This window comes from Mytilus galloprovincialis, chromosome 13 (assembly GCF_965363235.1).
Source record: "Mytilus galloprovincialis chromosome 13, xbMytGall1.hap1.1, whole genome shotgun sequence".
In the NCBI taxonomy this organism is placed as follows: Eukaryota; Metazoa; Mollusca; class Bivalvia; order Mytilida; family Mytilidae; genus Mytilus; species Mytilus galloprovincialis.
This window is the reverse complement of record NC_134850.1, coordinates 63,007,301-63,024,585: the sequence shown is the minus strand read 5'-3', so window position 1 is coordinate 63,024,585 and position 17,285 is coordinate 63,007,301. Positions and strand designations below refer to the sequence as shown.

Below are 17,285 nucleotides of genomic sequence, written 5' to 3'. Positions count from 1 at the left end.
AACAAAACAAAGGTTCTTATATTCAACAAGGCAGGTAGATTGATTAACAAATATGATTTTATGCTAAATGGTGTAAAACTAGAGTGTGTTAAAACATATAAATATTTGGGTATACATTTTTGTGCATCTGGCTCCTTTACAGTAGCCCAGGATGAATTGTATAAAAAGGCTCTAAAAGCCTATTTTAAGTTATCTAAAGATTTTTTATCCTTGCATCCTTCAGTCAAAACAAGCATGCATGTTTTTGATCATACCATCAAACCCATCTTGCTATACAGCTGTGAGATATGGGGTGCCTTTAATCCTATGTCGTCTAAATATAGAAATGGAATTTTTTCATTTGACCATATTTATTCTAAATTACCTGCTGAAAAACTTCATACTAAATTCTGTAAATTTATTCTTGGAGCTCCAAAAAAAAGCACCAATTTTGCAGTATTAACTGAGTTGGGAAGACTACCAATATATTTTAACATGATTAAAGCAATGACTAAATACTATTACAGATTAGAAAAGTCAGACACTAACTTTCCATTGTTATATAATGCATTTATAGAATCAAAGAAATTGTATGAGTCAAAGAAACCATCATGGTATATGTCATCTGAAAAACTTCTTTCACTGATTAATAATTATCAAATATCCTCAGACATGGCTAAACCAATTGACAACAGAAAACTAAGAATTGCCATGTTAAAAGATTGGGAAAAGAATCTCAAAACTCACTCAGAAGGAAAACTTTGCACATATGTTACGTTTAAAGCAAATTTTGGTTGTGAAAAATATCTTGATATTGTTAAAAAATTTGAAGATAGACGGAGTCTAACAAGATTTCGCATATCTGCTCACCATTTACTTATAGAGAGAGGTAGATATAGTAATACTCCCCGACACAATAGAGTATGTAAGAGATGTTGTAGTAATGAGGTCGAAGATGAAACACATTTTCTTTTTAACTGTGATAGTTTATCAGATCAAAGGAAAGACATGATAACAATGATAAATAATTGCTGCAAGAATTTTCAATATCTTGACCCTAAACAAAAACTGATATGGTTAATGAATAATGAAGATGAGAATTTATTATCAGAATTATGCATGTTCATTAAGAAATATGAAAAGTTTTAATGGGATTTATTTCCCTCTACTACTTGTAATTTGAACTTTATATTTTCTCCATAGTGAGTTCTAGAGCACCGTCCCTTGATGAATATTGTCCAGTAGCAATGTTAACCCTTGCTATTGTGCATTAGTCATGAGGAGAATCACTATTGGAGTAATCTCATGTATCTGTAGCTAGTTCTGAAGGATCCCCCCTTGATGACCTTTGCATTGTTGTGATGAAGTCCCTCACTACTGTGCACTGGTCATGAGGAGAACTACTGCAGATTGAGATACTATATTCCCGGTTCTATTTTTGCTATTTTTTAGTTTCCGTATTTAAAAATAAACTTAATATCATATCCTTTTAATATTAAATTGGCCTCATTGCACTCAATGTCTCTTACTATAATTATATCCTACATTACTCATATTATCAATTTATTATTTGTGTATTACTTATTGTGTATTTCACTAATGTTTATATAATCATTGTATTATGATGTTTTTGTATCTTGCCTGACAAGGGCCCATGATTGGAAAAATAAAATAATGTCTAATGTCTAATGTCTATATATAGGGTATAGATTGGGTCAACATTAAGATATAACAATACTAGTATAATATAGTTATTATTATATCACCATAAGCCTCAGTCAGAGTCGGAGCCAAAACAAAATAGAAATAACAACTAACATATTGATATCAAAAACAGTATCAAGACCTGCTCTTTACATAAACCAAAAGAACTACCAATACAATCATCATTTTGTTTCCATTATAGTTAAGTTTTTTGTGTTAACATTAAAACAATTTTTAAGATTTAACATGTTTATCTTAATTCTTTAAATTTTGACAATATAAACGGCCTTTTCATAAAATCAATGATATCAAAATAATTCTCTTCATGGAACCAATCTTTGAATGAAAAATAAGTGTGTATTTGTGTTAAAAGTTTGTGTGGTTTGTATCGATATGATTAGTTCAGCCCTTTTCGACCTATTTTTATGCCCCCTTTGTGGGCATAATGGTTTTCTGGTCTGTGCGTCCGTTCGTACAGCAGCACAGAAGTACGGATGTATGAACGGACGCACAGACTAGGAAACATAATGTCCCTCTACTATTGTAGGTGGGGCATTCTTTCTTTGTTCAGTGGACCGTGATATTGGGGTAAAAAATAAAGGGGACACATCTGACCCGAACAGTCTTGTAAACCCATTACACTAGTTTCGTGTCTCGGGAAAACCTTCACAGCTGCTTTAAATGGAGGAATCATAGAATAATCTGATGAAATTGAACTAATATCATAAGCTCAAACAGGTTTAGACAAGGACATTGTACATACGATTATAAATTCGAATTGTATTCCCCGATATATATTTACCAATCGTTTCTGGAAAAAAACTTCACTGTACTTTTGAAGACTTTTCAAAGGTTTTGGCACTCTATCACGGTCCAAATTGTGGATCAAATTACGGACATCAGAAACCACAGGTAAAGTGTTTTGAAAGTCACCCATAATTTGTATAGCGATGTCAAATCTTGTATCATGTAGACGGTGACGAAATGTCATAATATTTTAATTGCGATAAAGGAGTTCGGCAAGGAGAAAACCTTTCACCCTTTCTTTTTGCAGTGTACTTAAATGATTTTGAAGACTTCTTTTTAGAGAACGATGTTCCCCACTTGCAAAGCCTCGAGGTCAAATGTCATAAGCATTTGTCTATGATCTATCAAAGCTCTGTTAGCGTTTGAAATTTTTTGTCTACAATGGAAATTAAAAATAAATCTGTCGAAAACGAAGGTTGTTACCTTTTGTAAGAGGAAAACCGAATTATTTGCCATTATCATAAACTTTCTTCCATTTTGTACCATACAATGTTCAAATCGAACGAATCCGAATTGCATAAGTTTAAATGGATTGAACATATTTAATCCATATTTGACAATACTGGATTTAGCTTTACATGTAATATTCAATCAATTTTGTAAAGTTTTGACGTCCGATGTTCTTATAACTTGAAAAAAATACATCATTTTAAACTGAAAACTATCCCCTTTTTGTAAAGTCGCATACGTGTAGTCGAAAAAACTCATTAATTGATCTAATAGATTTCCACTTTAAAGTTTTTGGATGAAAATTGAATAAGGAAGAAAAAAGATTCAATTTGTCGATCGTTCTACTGTAAAAAGGGTAATTATTCAAATTGGAATTAGATATTCAATTTTGTTTTTCCTTGAAAACGGCATGCGACCTTTGACCTTGATTTTTATGCAGTTAAGCTGCATTATGCGAGAACCCTAGATTTGTGTTCTACACAATAAATCCTGAAATACTTGCCATTGTTATTATCTAGCTTGTTACTATGTTATATATAACTAATTGAACACTTTTTTAATACTTTTTATTCTGGATTACAAAAAAAATGACCAGAAAAACCTTAAATGATCGTCGATTTATCCAAAAGTTTTAAAGTTACACAGAGGAAGTAGTGCTTATTAAAAATCCTTGTGTAGTTCATTATGACTTGTGCTTTTAGCTAAGATGTCAAAGAACAATTGTATGAAATATTTAATCGCCGAAAATCTCTGAAGACAAGCAGTTTAGATTTCCCAAATGACAAAAGTCGTAGGAATACTGTTTGTCATCAATACATGTACGTAGAACAACTACGTCAGTAGTCTATTATATAATTCAACTGTTCATGCTGTTGGCGGCAATTTCAAATTAGAAAAAGAAATTTTCGTAGCTTTTCAATTTTGAGGCAGGTGTGCAAATTAGCGGTGGTCCGAGACCTTCCACTTTTGCAAGCGAAATTTCGACTAGGATAGTTGGTTTCTAGCTACGCCCGACGTAGTCGCCTTACATTTGAAAGAAAATAAGAAATTACTTTGCAAACCTTTTCACCATGTTCACCAAAGTCTCCAATTAAACGAGCTAAAAACTTATTTTTATCATTATTATTCATGACGGCGATGTTCATTTTGTTCAACCGCTAGCTTTATACAGAAAATTGCCGACAAATATTGTATAAATTTGAGTAAAATCGTATCTGATTGACAAAAACAACATTGTAAACACATAACAATGGTGGCCGTGAAAACAAAATTTTACAAAATCGGATCCGATTCCGGAAGCGGTTAGGGTAATTCCGGGTTTGACGATCATTTACAAAATAAATCCAAGCAGGTGAAAAAATACATCTATGCATGGTAAATGAATATAAACACTAGTATTGTAAACCAAAAGATTTATGTAAAAGAAAGAAAAAGCAGAAAAATATTTTATTCAGAAACTAAAAATTACTTTTTGATAAATTTTAATTTAAAAATCCAATACAACGTGACAGCTGGGAACAGTATATCTAACAATATGTACATGCTCATGGTCACAGTCTAAATTTTCTTTATAAATGATAAATGATGATAATGCATGTGAGATGCTTTTAAAGTGTAAACATATTACTGCAATTTCGAGGGGTTATTTGTTTTTTCTCAATTTTGAAGGGTCAATTAACAGTAAGTAAATCATATGATATATAGATGGCATTCTTTGGGCCACTCTACCCCTCCTGTTTGATAACTTGGAAACGGTCGAGCTCCCCACCCCTAAACCATATGAGGGGCAGATCCAGGATTTTAGGTTAGGAGGGGCGCAAACTTAAATTTTCGCCGAGCAGATCGAGGCTAAAAAAAAATTGAGGTAAAATTATCGGAATTTTCTTTATTAAGCTGAGAACAACCCATGCTTTGCAAATTTAAGGGGACAACAAGCCCGCAACCCTCCCCCATCTGAATCCGCCCCTGCATATATTCAAGTATAGGACAATATAATAAATAAAAAATGAAATATAGGGGGAGTACTTTGAGTTACCCCACCCCTTCCTGTTTGAGAACTTGGAAACGGTCGAGATCCACACCCCTTAACCATATATATTCATGTTTGTGACAATATGAAAAATCAAATGAAATATAGGAAGAGTCGCTAGGGGTCACCCCACCCCTCCTGTTTTAGAATTTAAAAATGGTCGAGATCCCCATCCCTTAACCATATATATTCATGTATGGGACAACATAACAAATCAGATGAAAGATAGGGGGAGTCCCTGAGGTCACTGTTCACCCTCCTGTTTGAGAACTTGGAAATGGTCAAGATCCTTACCCCTAAACCATATATACTCATGTATGGGACAATATAACAAATCAAATGAAATATAAGGGAAGTCCCTGTGGCCATCCCAACCCTCCTGTTTGAGAACTTGGAAACGGTCGAGATCCCCACACCAAAACAATATATACTCATGTATGGATCAATATAACTAATTAAATGAAATATAGGGGGAGTCCCTTGGGTCACCCTACCCTTCCTGTTTGAGAACTTGGAAACCAATGAGATCCCCACCCCTAAACCATATATATTCATGTATGGGACAATATAACAAATAAAATGAAATGTAGGGGAAGTCCCTAGGGTCACCCTACCCCCAGTGGCGGATCCAGAAATTTTCATAAGTGGGGCCCACTGACTGACCTAAGAGGGGCCCGCTCCAGTGATTCCCTATATAAGCAACCAAATTTTTTCCCAAAAAGGGGGGCCGGGCCCCCTGCCCCCTCAATCCTTTGCCTACCCCTACCTGTTTGAGAACTTGAAAATCGTTGAGATCCCCACCCCTAAATTATATATATGCATATGTGGGGGACAAAATAACAAATCATTTACATTTACTATGGGCAAGTCAGTCAGACCTCATCTTTGATCCCTGTTGTAGTGAACATTTGTCTGATTCGTGTCTCATAACTTTTGTACTATTATAGAACACATACTCAGTTTTCTTTCCAGGGAAACCAGTCCATTCATACTATTACATGTTCATACTACGTCAATTTGAACTTCTAGCAGTCAAATAAAACCAAGGTTAACTACCAAGTAGAACAACTGCAATCATTGGGAACTTGTACCACTGCAGACTCACCATAAAAAATATACATTGATATATGCATTGCTTTTGAAACCTTGATAACATATAAATTATTTGCCTTAATAAATAAATCATTAGATAAACATGAATGTACTATTATAATATATGAATGTTTAATGTTGAGGCAACATTGCCACAGTTTTCATAATTACGGTTGCCTTGGTTTTTGGTTAACTGCCTTCAGCGCTTACAGCGCTTTGATTTAAATACTGCACCATATTTTCTATTGACGACCAAAATAATCTCAAAGTGTTTTTATTATCAGATGTAAATATGGTAAGTGTGTGCGCAAAAACCGGTCATTTGATTTTTAAAAGGCGTAAAACTTTTATTTAAGAATTGAATGCTGCTTTTTGTAAATTTATTGGGGTGTAAAAGCGTTGACCGAAGTACATTTTGTATGAAGCGCGGAAGCGCTTCATACTAAAAATGGGCGCACGGTCAACGCTTTTACAACCCTATAAAGTTACAAAAAGAAGAATTCAATACTTATAATTACATTTCTTAGCTAGGATCATGAAAACACAATTTTTATAAAGTTTTCCTTTTATTCACCTGTGCACTTTATTGTGGGACTTCGTGTCATCATGAATGATACATTTTACTGTCTAATGCAAACGTTTCAGGAATAGCACGTGCTGTGCAGTTAGCCAATCAGAATAACGTATTATAATGAAACATACATCTAATGTAATTATATATTAATGGAATTGCGAAAATAAGGTACATTGGTCAATAATTATATATATTGATATATCTATGGCTATATGTATCATAATTATATGATCCATAAGATTTATCGTTGACTATTTATTCAGTCATTATATATATATATATTATTATTATTATCAACTTTTATAATCATGTATTATATGTTTCTTGTTATTAAAGATTTTCTTTATACATTGTAAATAGTATTTTATTTCATATTATTTGGTATAATTTTTCATGATTTTAAAATGTTTAAAAATGAGTTCTCACTAAAAAAAATGTCCTATCATCTCGACTAAAATCAATATTTGTCAAAAGAATATTTTCAAATAACTTCACGACTGATTTATAATATCTTATGGTACTTACTTCATAAGATGTAGACATGTTTAAAGTTTAATTGACCTGACGGGTTAAAATGCAAACATAATATACACATGTTACAAGAAATATAAATACATGTACTTGTTAAAATGATTATATATGAAAGAACTAGACTTATCAAACTAAAATGTAAGTGTTGGTCGTTTATGTACTATAGTTAAGATTAAATTATGTACAAGTTTTCATAATCATTGGAAAGAATTTAGAGAAAATACTGTTAAATCAGGTAGAGGTAAACTCTTGACCTATTTTCCAATTAAACATTTTTTTTGTACAGAAAAAATATCTGCAAATTAAAAGAATTTAAAGATAGACAAGCACTGTGCAAGATCAGAATAAGTGCACATCCCCTAAAAGTAGAGACAGATAGATATGATAAAACCTATATAGATAAATCACAAAGATTATGCAAAAAATGCACCTTAGATAAAGTTGAAGACGAAGAACATTTTATATGTCAGTGTCCCCTTTATAACTCTTTAAGAAAAGAATTTAATGATAATATTTCAGTAGGTTGTAAGAATTTTGAAAAGTTAGCACAAGTGCCAAATTTAATTGACTTTTTATTCAAGAAAATCTAGAGGTATTGAAAAATATTGCTATTTATATTAATAAATGTTTTGAACTGAGAAAACTATCAATATAGTATAGATATTGTTTTATTAAAAATGTTGAGAATATTTGCCTGTGAATAATAAATATATTGTTATGCCTTTTTATGTATATGGCTCTGATCTGGTTGTAGATTAACATCTAAGAAATAGTTAAAAATGACTTCCAGATGTGTTTAGATTTTAAATGCTAATGTTTGAGACTCAAAGAATTTATCATTAATTATGTTTTATATTATATTATCTACCTAGACAATAAGTTACTATATATCTAACTGATAATGGACATTATAATCAAAGTGACAATAATGTTTCAGGGCTTAATCCTTTATCCTTCTTAAATTAGAGACATTGCTAAAAGAGTTGTTTTAATTATTTATCTTTCTTTAACTGGATAATAACGACAACAAATACTCCTAGAAAACGTCATTTATCAGAAACAGACCAAGATCAGGTCGAACATAAGAAGATGAAGCATTCCAGTATTTCCGCGACCCCCTCCACGCATTTACCGAACTCTGACAACACCCAGTTTAATGCAATTGTTCAAATGATAAGCAACCTATCAGACAATTTTAATAGTGTAGCTAGCAGGTTAGAGAGCAGAATGTCTGAAATTGAGGGAAATGTGGAAAAACGCCTAACTGTTAAATTCGACAAAGTTATTCATGATAAAGTAAAAAGTGAAGTAGGTAAATTGAAAGACCAAATTTCTAGTGAAGTTAATGAATTGAAAGAAAAGGTTGTTTCCATAGGAAAATCATATGCAGAAGTTGCGGCATCTAGCGGTAAGGTTATTAACTCTGAATTAAAAGACCAACATCAGCTTAATGTTATTGTGAAAAACCTCCCCTTCGACAAACGAGAAGAAAATGACAATTCAATACTAAAAAACAAGGTTTCAGCTTTATTTAAGGATGGTCTGAAACTGGCAGATATAAATGTAACTAAATTAGTCAGGAAAACAAGCAGATCTGACGATAGACCGGGTATTGTGGTAATAACTTTCGCTACTATGGAACACAAGAAAGGTGTATTGAAAGCTAAACGTGTACTGAAAAACTCAACTAAATATTCACGTGTGTATATTGAGAACGATTTACCACTCCAACAAAGAATTAATAACAATAACAATCGTACACTATTAAAAGCCTTAGGCAGGGATAACGATTTCATGATTAAATCTGGACGTGTAGTGAGGAAACAGTCTGATGATACTAGTGTTCACAATTTGCCACAGGTCAACGGTCAACGAGCAAACAATTATCCACGCTCCCGTACCGATAGAAATAGACATAATGATCGAGATCAACACCGTGATTATTCGGATGGACGACAGAGTTACGAAGGTAACAGTAGGCGTGGTCGTGGGAAGTGGTATTAGCTTACATGCGGGTTTTGGAACATTAATGGGTGGAGCAAAACTATAAATAGTGAAAAGAATTCTATGCTAGCTTCATGTATACATAAGAGTAATTTGCATATATTAGGGTTGGCCGAAACTCACCTGGTTGGTCAATCAGTTGTTGATATCGAAGGTTACACGTGGTTTGGACATAACCGTAAACATATACACGTGCGTGCAAGAACGGGATCGGGAGGTGTTGGTGTATTAGTACGAAACGATGTTTTAGTGAATTATAATGTTGATAAAGTGAGCAATTCTGTTGATGGGATTTTATGGATACGTTTTTCCTAAAAAACAACCCGGACTCGTCCTTTTATACATGTGTGATATATTTGACACCAGAAAACTCCGCCAAGGCCGTAACTAGGCATCTTATTTTAGTGAGGCAAAATAATTGAGCCGAGCGAAGCGAGGCGAAATTTTTTTGGAGGGTATGAAATGAATGGTGCAAAATCCTGCATTCTAGGCATTTTTAGAGAGTTTGATAATGTTTTGAATTTGGACACTTTTTATATAAATTTTTCATATTTTTAGACTTTTACTAACACCAAATTTTTTTACAACTTTATTTAAATTTATATGTAAGATTATCATCCAAATATCACTGATTTGAGTCTGCTGCCAGAAAATAGAACAAACATCGATTCAGTAGACTTTGCCAAATTTTTCTATGGCTGGTTCAGTCAAATCGCTGCAGAATCATAATTTGGTCTGCTGATATCCTTATCGCGATGAACATGGAGCATGGCAAAACCGCACACTCTCTCGCCACTCATGCATGTTCTTTTCCAAGTTTTCAGTCGTTTCAGGGCAGTCTTTGTTTCTAAAGGTAGCACATTATCATCAACACAATGATCAATGTCTTCTTCCAATTCCTTCTCCATCAGCAATTCGGTATCAGCATCGGTAGTAACAGTTTTGTTTGCAAAAGGGAATTAAGCTTTCCTGTAAGCACCATCATACAGTCGCAGTTACAAAATATTAAACTTGCTTTTATGCTGACAAAGAGTAGACAAACTAGGGATAGAATGAGATAAGATACATGTATATGATTATATCTATAGAGTAAGTATATATGATATGGGTACAGGGGAATTAGAATGGAGTTTTTGACGTTTACATGTAGCATAGGCGGATCCAGCCCCCCCCCTTTCATTGGAAAAATTTGGTTGATTATATAGGGAATCATTGAAGCATGACTGGAGCGGGGCCCCCCTTAGGTCAGTCAGCGCCCTCCCCCCTTGGGAAAAGTTCTGGATCCGCCACTGTGACAGTAGGTCCGTAATTATTTCTGGAAATAGTTGGTGGTATTTTAGTTCCAGAATCGTTGGGGGTGTCCGATTCCGAAACCCCGAATATAAAGAAACGAAATTCCGTAGTTCCGAATAAGTAAAGACAAAATCCTGTGTTAAAGGTTCTACCATTCCTCAATGATATCAAATTGGAATATGGGATATTCTTTCAATTTTTAAGGTTAAAGAAACATGGATAAAAACTAATCCATGCATGTTTCATGTTATTTATGTTTTATTTATCTGTAAAGAGAAAGATTAAAGTTCGTGAAATGAATACGTAGACAGGACTGCCCCCTTGCGATGCCCATTACTTGATTTGTCAAAAGTTGGTGAAACAGAGAAATGAATACGCAGACAGGACTGCCCCCTTCCGAAGACCAGTACTTGATTTGTCAGTCTACTTATCGTTTTTGGATTGTTCTAATGAAGTTATATGCAATACTCAGACTCTCTTCACAAAAAAAAACTAGTTTACTAGAATTATTCCTTCTTTACCTTCAGTGACTTTTCCTTTTTCTGCAAGAGCCTGTTTTTATTACTACAGATCCATGATGATTATCGTTACTAAGTTAATGTTATCGAGAAACATCACCCGTTGAGATGCTGAGTTATATCCAGGAAAAATAGTTTAAAAGCTCTTAGACTAATTCCTTTCACGGATTTGGCTATACTTTTTGGACCTTTTGGATTATAGCTCTTCATCTTTTATATAAGCTTTGGATTTCAAATATTTTGACCACGAGCACACTGTAAATCTAAGTGTTAATAAATAGAACACTGCTTGAACGCTTTTTTGTAACACTTTTTGAACGTGTAATGGTGTTCCAAATGTTTACACTAGTGTTCATCAAATGAATATGTGGTGTACAGTTTTTAATGCCTTTGTGTTTCATTTTTGAACACATGATGTTAGAGACCTTAACACTAGTGTTCAACGATTTAACGTGTCCGAATGTTCAAAATCTTCATACGTCGACGCGTTCAACAGCCATGTAACACTTTTTGAACACACAGAACATGTTTAAAAATCAAAATGATAAGATTCAGAACACCAGACGTTTACATTCAGAACACTTGACATAGGTGTTCAAATTGATGGTGTTCAAATGTGGAACATGTTCTATTGTTGAGCGTACATAATTTTCCATAAGAATTAAACTTAATTAAACTGTTATAAAAACTATACTCAATCAGGCAAAATACAACAATAAAACATATTTTAACAAGTAATTCTTTATATAATCAAATGAGCATATATGTAAGAAAAGTACACAAGAATACCTTATGATATCACAAGTAACAGTCAGTGAAATCACATACATAATGATTTTAGGCTGACTTAAATATATCACAAATAATGATTTTCCCCTACATGTACATGACAAGATAGTTGCTACATCATGTGTATCCTAACCAAAAAAGCATGTCAATGTGATAAGAAGATAGTTTATGATATAGATATTTGTCACAATGAAAGTTTAAAAGTTTGCAAATTCCAACAGTTCTTGTACGATCCAATTTTCAGTGCGTCTTCACTTAAAGCTATCAACTGGGTGGCATTTTAAGTGTTGTTATCAACTTCCAATGTCAAAATCCTCCACAACAAGTAATGTCTATGAGCCTATATATCCTGCAAAATAAAATTTAAAATTATTAGAAGAAAGTTTTAAATTTCATAAAGCATCAAATTATGCAATGGTTGTTATGCTTTAATTTCGATATATACTAAAGTACAAATTGATAGTCTATGGCAGTGAAATGCAAGTTTTGACAATATAAATTACAAAAGTCGATTTCTTGACAGATATAGAAATGATACACCTACATAAGCTAATATATATATCTATATTGTTATACCTTTTTGACATCTTTCTTTTTTCCAACACTTTATAGCATGCAGAAATGACCTTTGTGGGATTATTGGCTACCGGTTTCTAATTCAAACATTTCAATCTAACGATTCCTGCAAATAAAAAAAAACCGAATGCATTTTCTAAGTCAAAAATGGTGTTCCAAATGTTTACACTAGTGTTCATTATTTGAATGTGTGGTGTTCAGTTTTAATGCCTTTGTGTTTCACTTTTGAACACTTGATGTTAGAGTTCTTAACACTTAGTGTTCATCAATTAAATGTGTGGTGTTCAGTTTTTAATGCCTTTGTATTTCATTTTTGAACACTTGATGTTAGAGTTCTTAACACTTAGTGTTCATCAATTTAATGTGTGGTGTTCAGTTTTTAATGCCTTTGTGTTTCATTTTTGAACACTTGATGTTAGAGTTCTTAACACTTAGTGTTCAGCTAATATACGTGGATGTCAAAAATCATCATTAACTTTATTCCGTATAACAGACAGACGATCACAGACTGGTTATTCATCAGTTTAGGAAATCATCAGAACAAAGCTGACAGTTATTAACGCTTAATCTAAATCCTGTTCTTTAATTCGTCTTATGTTGAATATTGAAAATTTGCATATAACAGTTATGAATATTTGACAAATATATATCTGACAAAATAACAAGGAAGCCATCGAACTACCTATAGAGATTACCCTAACTTGTTACTCACTTCTTTCCTGTTCATGTGGGATAGAAGTCCCTTCTCAAGCTCTCTTCCTTATGTGTATCCATTCTTCGTTTAACCGCCTAAATCACAAGCCGATATCTGTTTCCGGTATTTGGTACCCTGGTATATTTTTTTTAACGCGAGGTGTTCAAAATTTCGAACGATTTGAACACTGATTAAACATGTAATGTTAATAAACTGAACGGATCATGAAATAAGAAAAACATCGACATATTTTTATTACGATATCATCATAACAGGCCTCATTGATATGCATAATTATGTCACTTATAAGTAAAACGACTAATAATAATCAAATAAGTTCATAAACTATACATATATGCCAGCTTGGAAGTTTAATATTTCACAAGTACTAAATTATTAGTGAAATATTCACAAGATCATCATGCTGCGTATACATTCATATTTTTTAATGAATTTCTTTGTAAATTTGCCAATTAGAAGGATAGAAAATCGGACAAACAATTATCTTCTTTTTTAGATCAGAATTTGAACACCGGTGTTCACTGTGTCTGAACACACATGTTAAGATTGTTAACACAAACGTTAAAATTTTGAACACGTCTCTAAGCATGAACATATGACGTTAAAATATTGAACATGCAGTGTACAAATTTTAAACGCGTCCGGACGCGTCAGGCGTCAGGTATATTTACAGTGCATCACTGAAGAGACATGTATTGTCGAAATGCGCATCTGGTGCAAGAAAATTGGTACCGTTAATTTTATTAAAAGAAATGATGACAAGTTATAGAAATTAAGGTTGAGACAGAACAACAAATGACTTTTATATTTATATATATGTATAAAAAAAAATGATCAGTGTCGAAATTTTAGTGAGGCAATTGCCTCACTTGCCTCAAGGGTAGTTACGGCCTTGTCCGCACGATCGGTGAATATTTATGAATTTTTAGACTCGCTTTCTTCCGATATATATACAATCCCGAATGGTAGCCCATTTTATTTGTTTGGAGATTGGAACAGTCGAGTATCCGACATGCCGGATTTTATAGAAGGGATAGATATTTTACCCGAGCGCAATGTTGTTGATTTTACAAACAACAGTTACGGAGACATTTTCTGTGAGTTTTTGAGTAATGTTAATTGCTGTATTTTAAACGGAAGGAACTTTTTAAACAATGATTATACATTTATATCTGTAACAGGAGACGGTTTAACCTCAGCATTTTTCTATGTATAAAATATCTTTCTTTTATTAACTCTGTGTTTTATTTGTTAAAGTCAGCTATAATGTTAACTCAGCCTCTAAAGCTACAGGTATTTCTACATTGTAATGACGAGTTCCTTTTTATCGTGTGTCCAAATCAACAATACTGTAAATACGTGTGTCTACTCTTCGAACACACCTTTACCTCTAAGTACACAGACAAATCAATACTTGACATTGACCTCAATATACCTAAGTTAACTACAAATTGAAACACCTGTAATCGGACAATTATATTAAATCAAGCGTAATTGATCTTATGGCTCGGAAATGATTAATTCCCGAAACACAAGTCTACTTGATATTTCCGACTATAAATTGTATAAAACCGTCTATTAACCTTATGTAAAGGTTCGAACCACTGGGCCCTGAGTCTCCTTGGCTGAAGAGATCGAGATAAGTAAGTTTATATAATTTAATAAGGTCTCTCAAAATATCAACAGATGTAAATTATATTGCAATAACAATACAAAGTATCAAAGTCACATTAAATATTACATTGTAAAATAATGTAAAAGCTCCTATAAAAATGTAAAATGAATATTAAGTTTCGGCTTCTAAACAAATGGCATTTTACCGTAAATACCCTAAACGGTGAAACTCTATCGTAATCTCATTAAATCTTAAATTCAAACCCCCAAAATATAAAAGCTTCTTTACTAAATTCTTACTAGAACACGCTATGGACTAAAAGCGGACCAAATAAAGCAACGAACAATCACCCTAAGAAATAAAGCATATCGGTTTTATTCAAACCAAGTTGCAGTGTCTTATTCAGACATCGGGGTATAATACACCCGTAAGCCCTTAATAATAAAGATAAACAACGGCGGTTTTATTCAAACCAAATGTCGATTATGTCTTATACAGACCTTGGCTTTATACGATCAAGCGGCCGAATTAATAAAATATCTACTTTATATACTAATTACAGGTGAAGAAATAACAACTTTAACCAACCGCGTACTTCGATACAAACTTGTATATAAAGGTGCACTCGAATATATTTTAATCCAAACAACTATTGATTACTACCGAGAAGGAAAGAAAAGCTTTTTATCATTTATCTTATGTAAAACACCGAGAACCCTTAGTGATTAACCAATGGAAATCAACTACACTTTTTAGTTTACCCTAGATACGAACATGTAAGCAAAATAATAACAATGAAAATGAATTGTAAATTGAAATAAGCAATCTAACATATAATTTTAGATATATAAAAACCGATTCCGCTACATATCTACTAGAGGAACATCTGTCGTTGATTACTGTATAGTGCCATATGAATATTTGAATAAATTTGTAGATTTCGAAGTTATTAGAGCTCAAAGCCTTGTTAATAGTACTTTTACCACAGGAGCGTACGACCCAAAACATATTCCTGATCACTCATTGATATGCTGGACATTTAATACTTTAGTTTATGATGACCAAATTATGGTTCGTCATGCTCAGTCGACCGATAACGAAACAACTGAACATGTGAAATTTGATACACGAAATGTGCCAAATGATTGGTTAACAGATGTTGAAGTAGTATCTAAGTTAAACCAACTCATACTTGATCTTGAACATTCAGAAAACAATCAATTAGAAATAGACAATAAATACGACGAGCTTGTTAATATTATTCAAGATGAAATGAACTCCAAACTAGATAAGCGGAAGGTGTATTGCGCGGATGGTATCAGTAATAAGAGAAGGAAGATGAAGAAGCCTTGGTGGAATGACAACCTAACAGTACTATGGAATGAAGTGTGTGCAGCTGAACGTATTTGGCGTAAAAATCCTAACCGTAACGAAAGGAAAAGTGCACGTCATCTATTTGTGAAGACACGTAAAACTTTTGACAAAAACTGCCAACAAGCGAAAAGACAATACTGGTATCGTAGCCAAGAAGAACTTTGTGCCGTCCAAAATGGTAACCCCCGGGAGTTCTGGAAGAAAATAGGAAGAATTGGTGTTGGGAATGAAAGACAGAAGAACATTCCTATGGAAGTGTTACATGATGACGGTTCAATTTGTACTGATACTGATGTAGTTCTAAATAAATGGAAAATTTCTTTTGATAATTTATTGAATTGTAAAGATAAAGATAACTTGCCGAATGAAAGTATAACAAATAATATTTCAGATGATTTTTTAGATTGTGAAATTACTATTGATGAAGTTTTAAATGTATTGATTAAAGCAAAAAATGGCAAAGCGCCAGGTATTGATTTGATACCTATAGAATTATATAGAAATGATATACTTTTATATGTTTTACATAATTTATTTAATAAGTGTTTTAAATGTGATAAAATCCCATCTATGTGGAGTAAAGGGATAATAACACCTATACCTAAGTGTTCTACAGCAGACACTAGGGATCCTTTGTCATATCGGGGCATTACATTGGCACCATGTAGTTATAAATTATTTTGTAGCATTTTAAATAATAGACTAGTATCTTGGTTAGAAACTAAAAATATTTTACACGATGAGCAAAACGGCTTTCGTGGTGGTAGAAGTACTATTGATCATTTGAGTACGCTAACATCGATTATTGAAACCAGAAAATTACGAAAATTATCTACGTTTGCAGTGTTTGTAGATTTTAAAAAGGCATATGACACGGTTAATAGAAATTTATTGTTTAACGATCTTAATATCAATTCTCTGTAAATATAAAAATGAGCTGGCCATGACATGATACAGAATTCCACCAAATTTCGCCTCAATACATTTAATGTCTTAATTTTCAAAAAAAAATATTTGCCACTCCATAATCATAATGTGTCACCCTGTTGTTGCCATGGAAACATGACTTTTCAGGTAAAAATAAAGGTAATTAAAATATTGTTAAATTTTTGTTTGAAGACTGCTTAATGTCATGAAAAATGTTCTCCAAGCTTATTTTAATGTTTTCAAAAGTTTTGATAGGCCAATATGCAGATTTATCAAGGTTTTCTACATTTTAAAGAATTTAGTGGTTC

General features: G+C 32.9%; 1 long non-coding RNA gene across 1 annotated transcript; it reads right to left on the bottom strand.

Annotated features, from left to right (window-relative positions):
* Nucleotides 1-11,706: 11,706 nt before the first annotated feature.
* Nucleotides 11,707-13,350, bottom strand: LOC143057590 (uncharacterized). The gene is made up of 3 exons (XR_012972746.1): nt 13,059-13,350; nt 12,347-12,452; nt 11,707-12,119 (listed from the first exon to the last, which is right to left on the bottom strand). It is a non-coding gene; the product is annotated as an uncharacterized LOC143057590 (long non-coding RNA).
* Between the last annotated feature and the right edge of the window lie 3,935 nt (nt 13,351-17,285).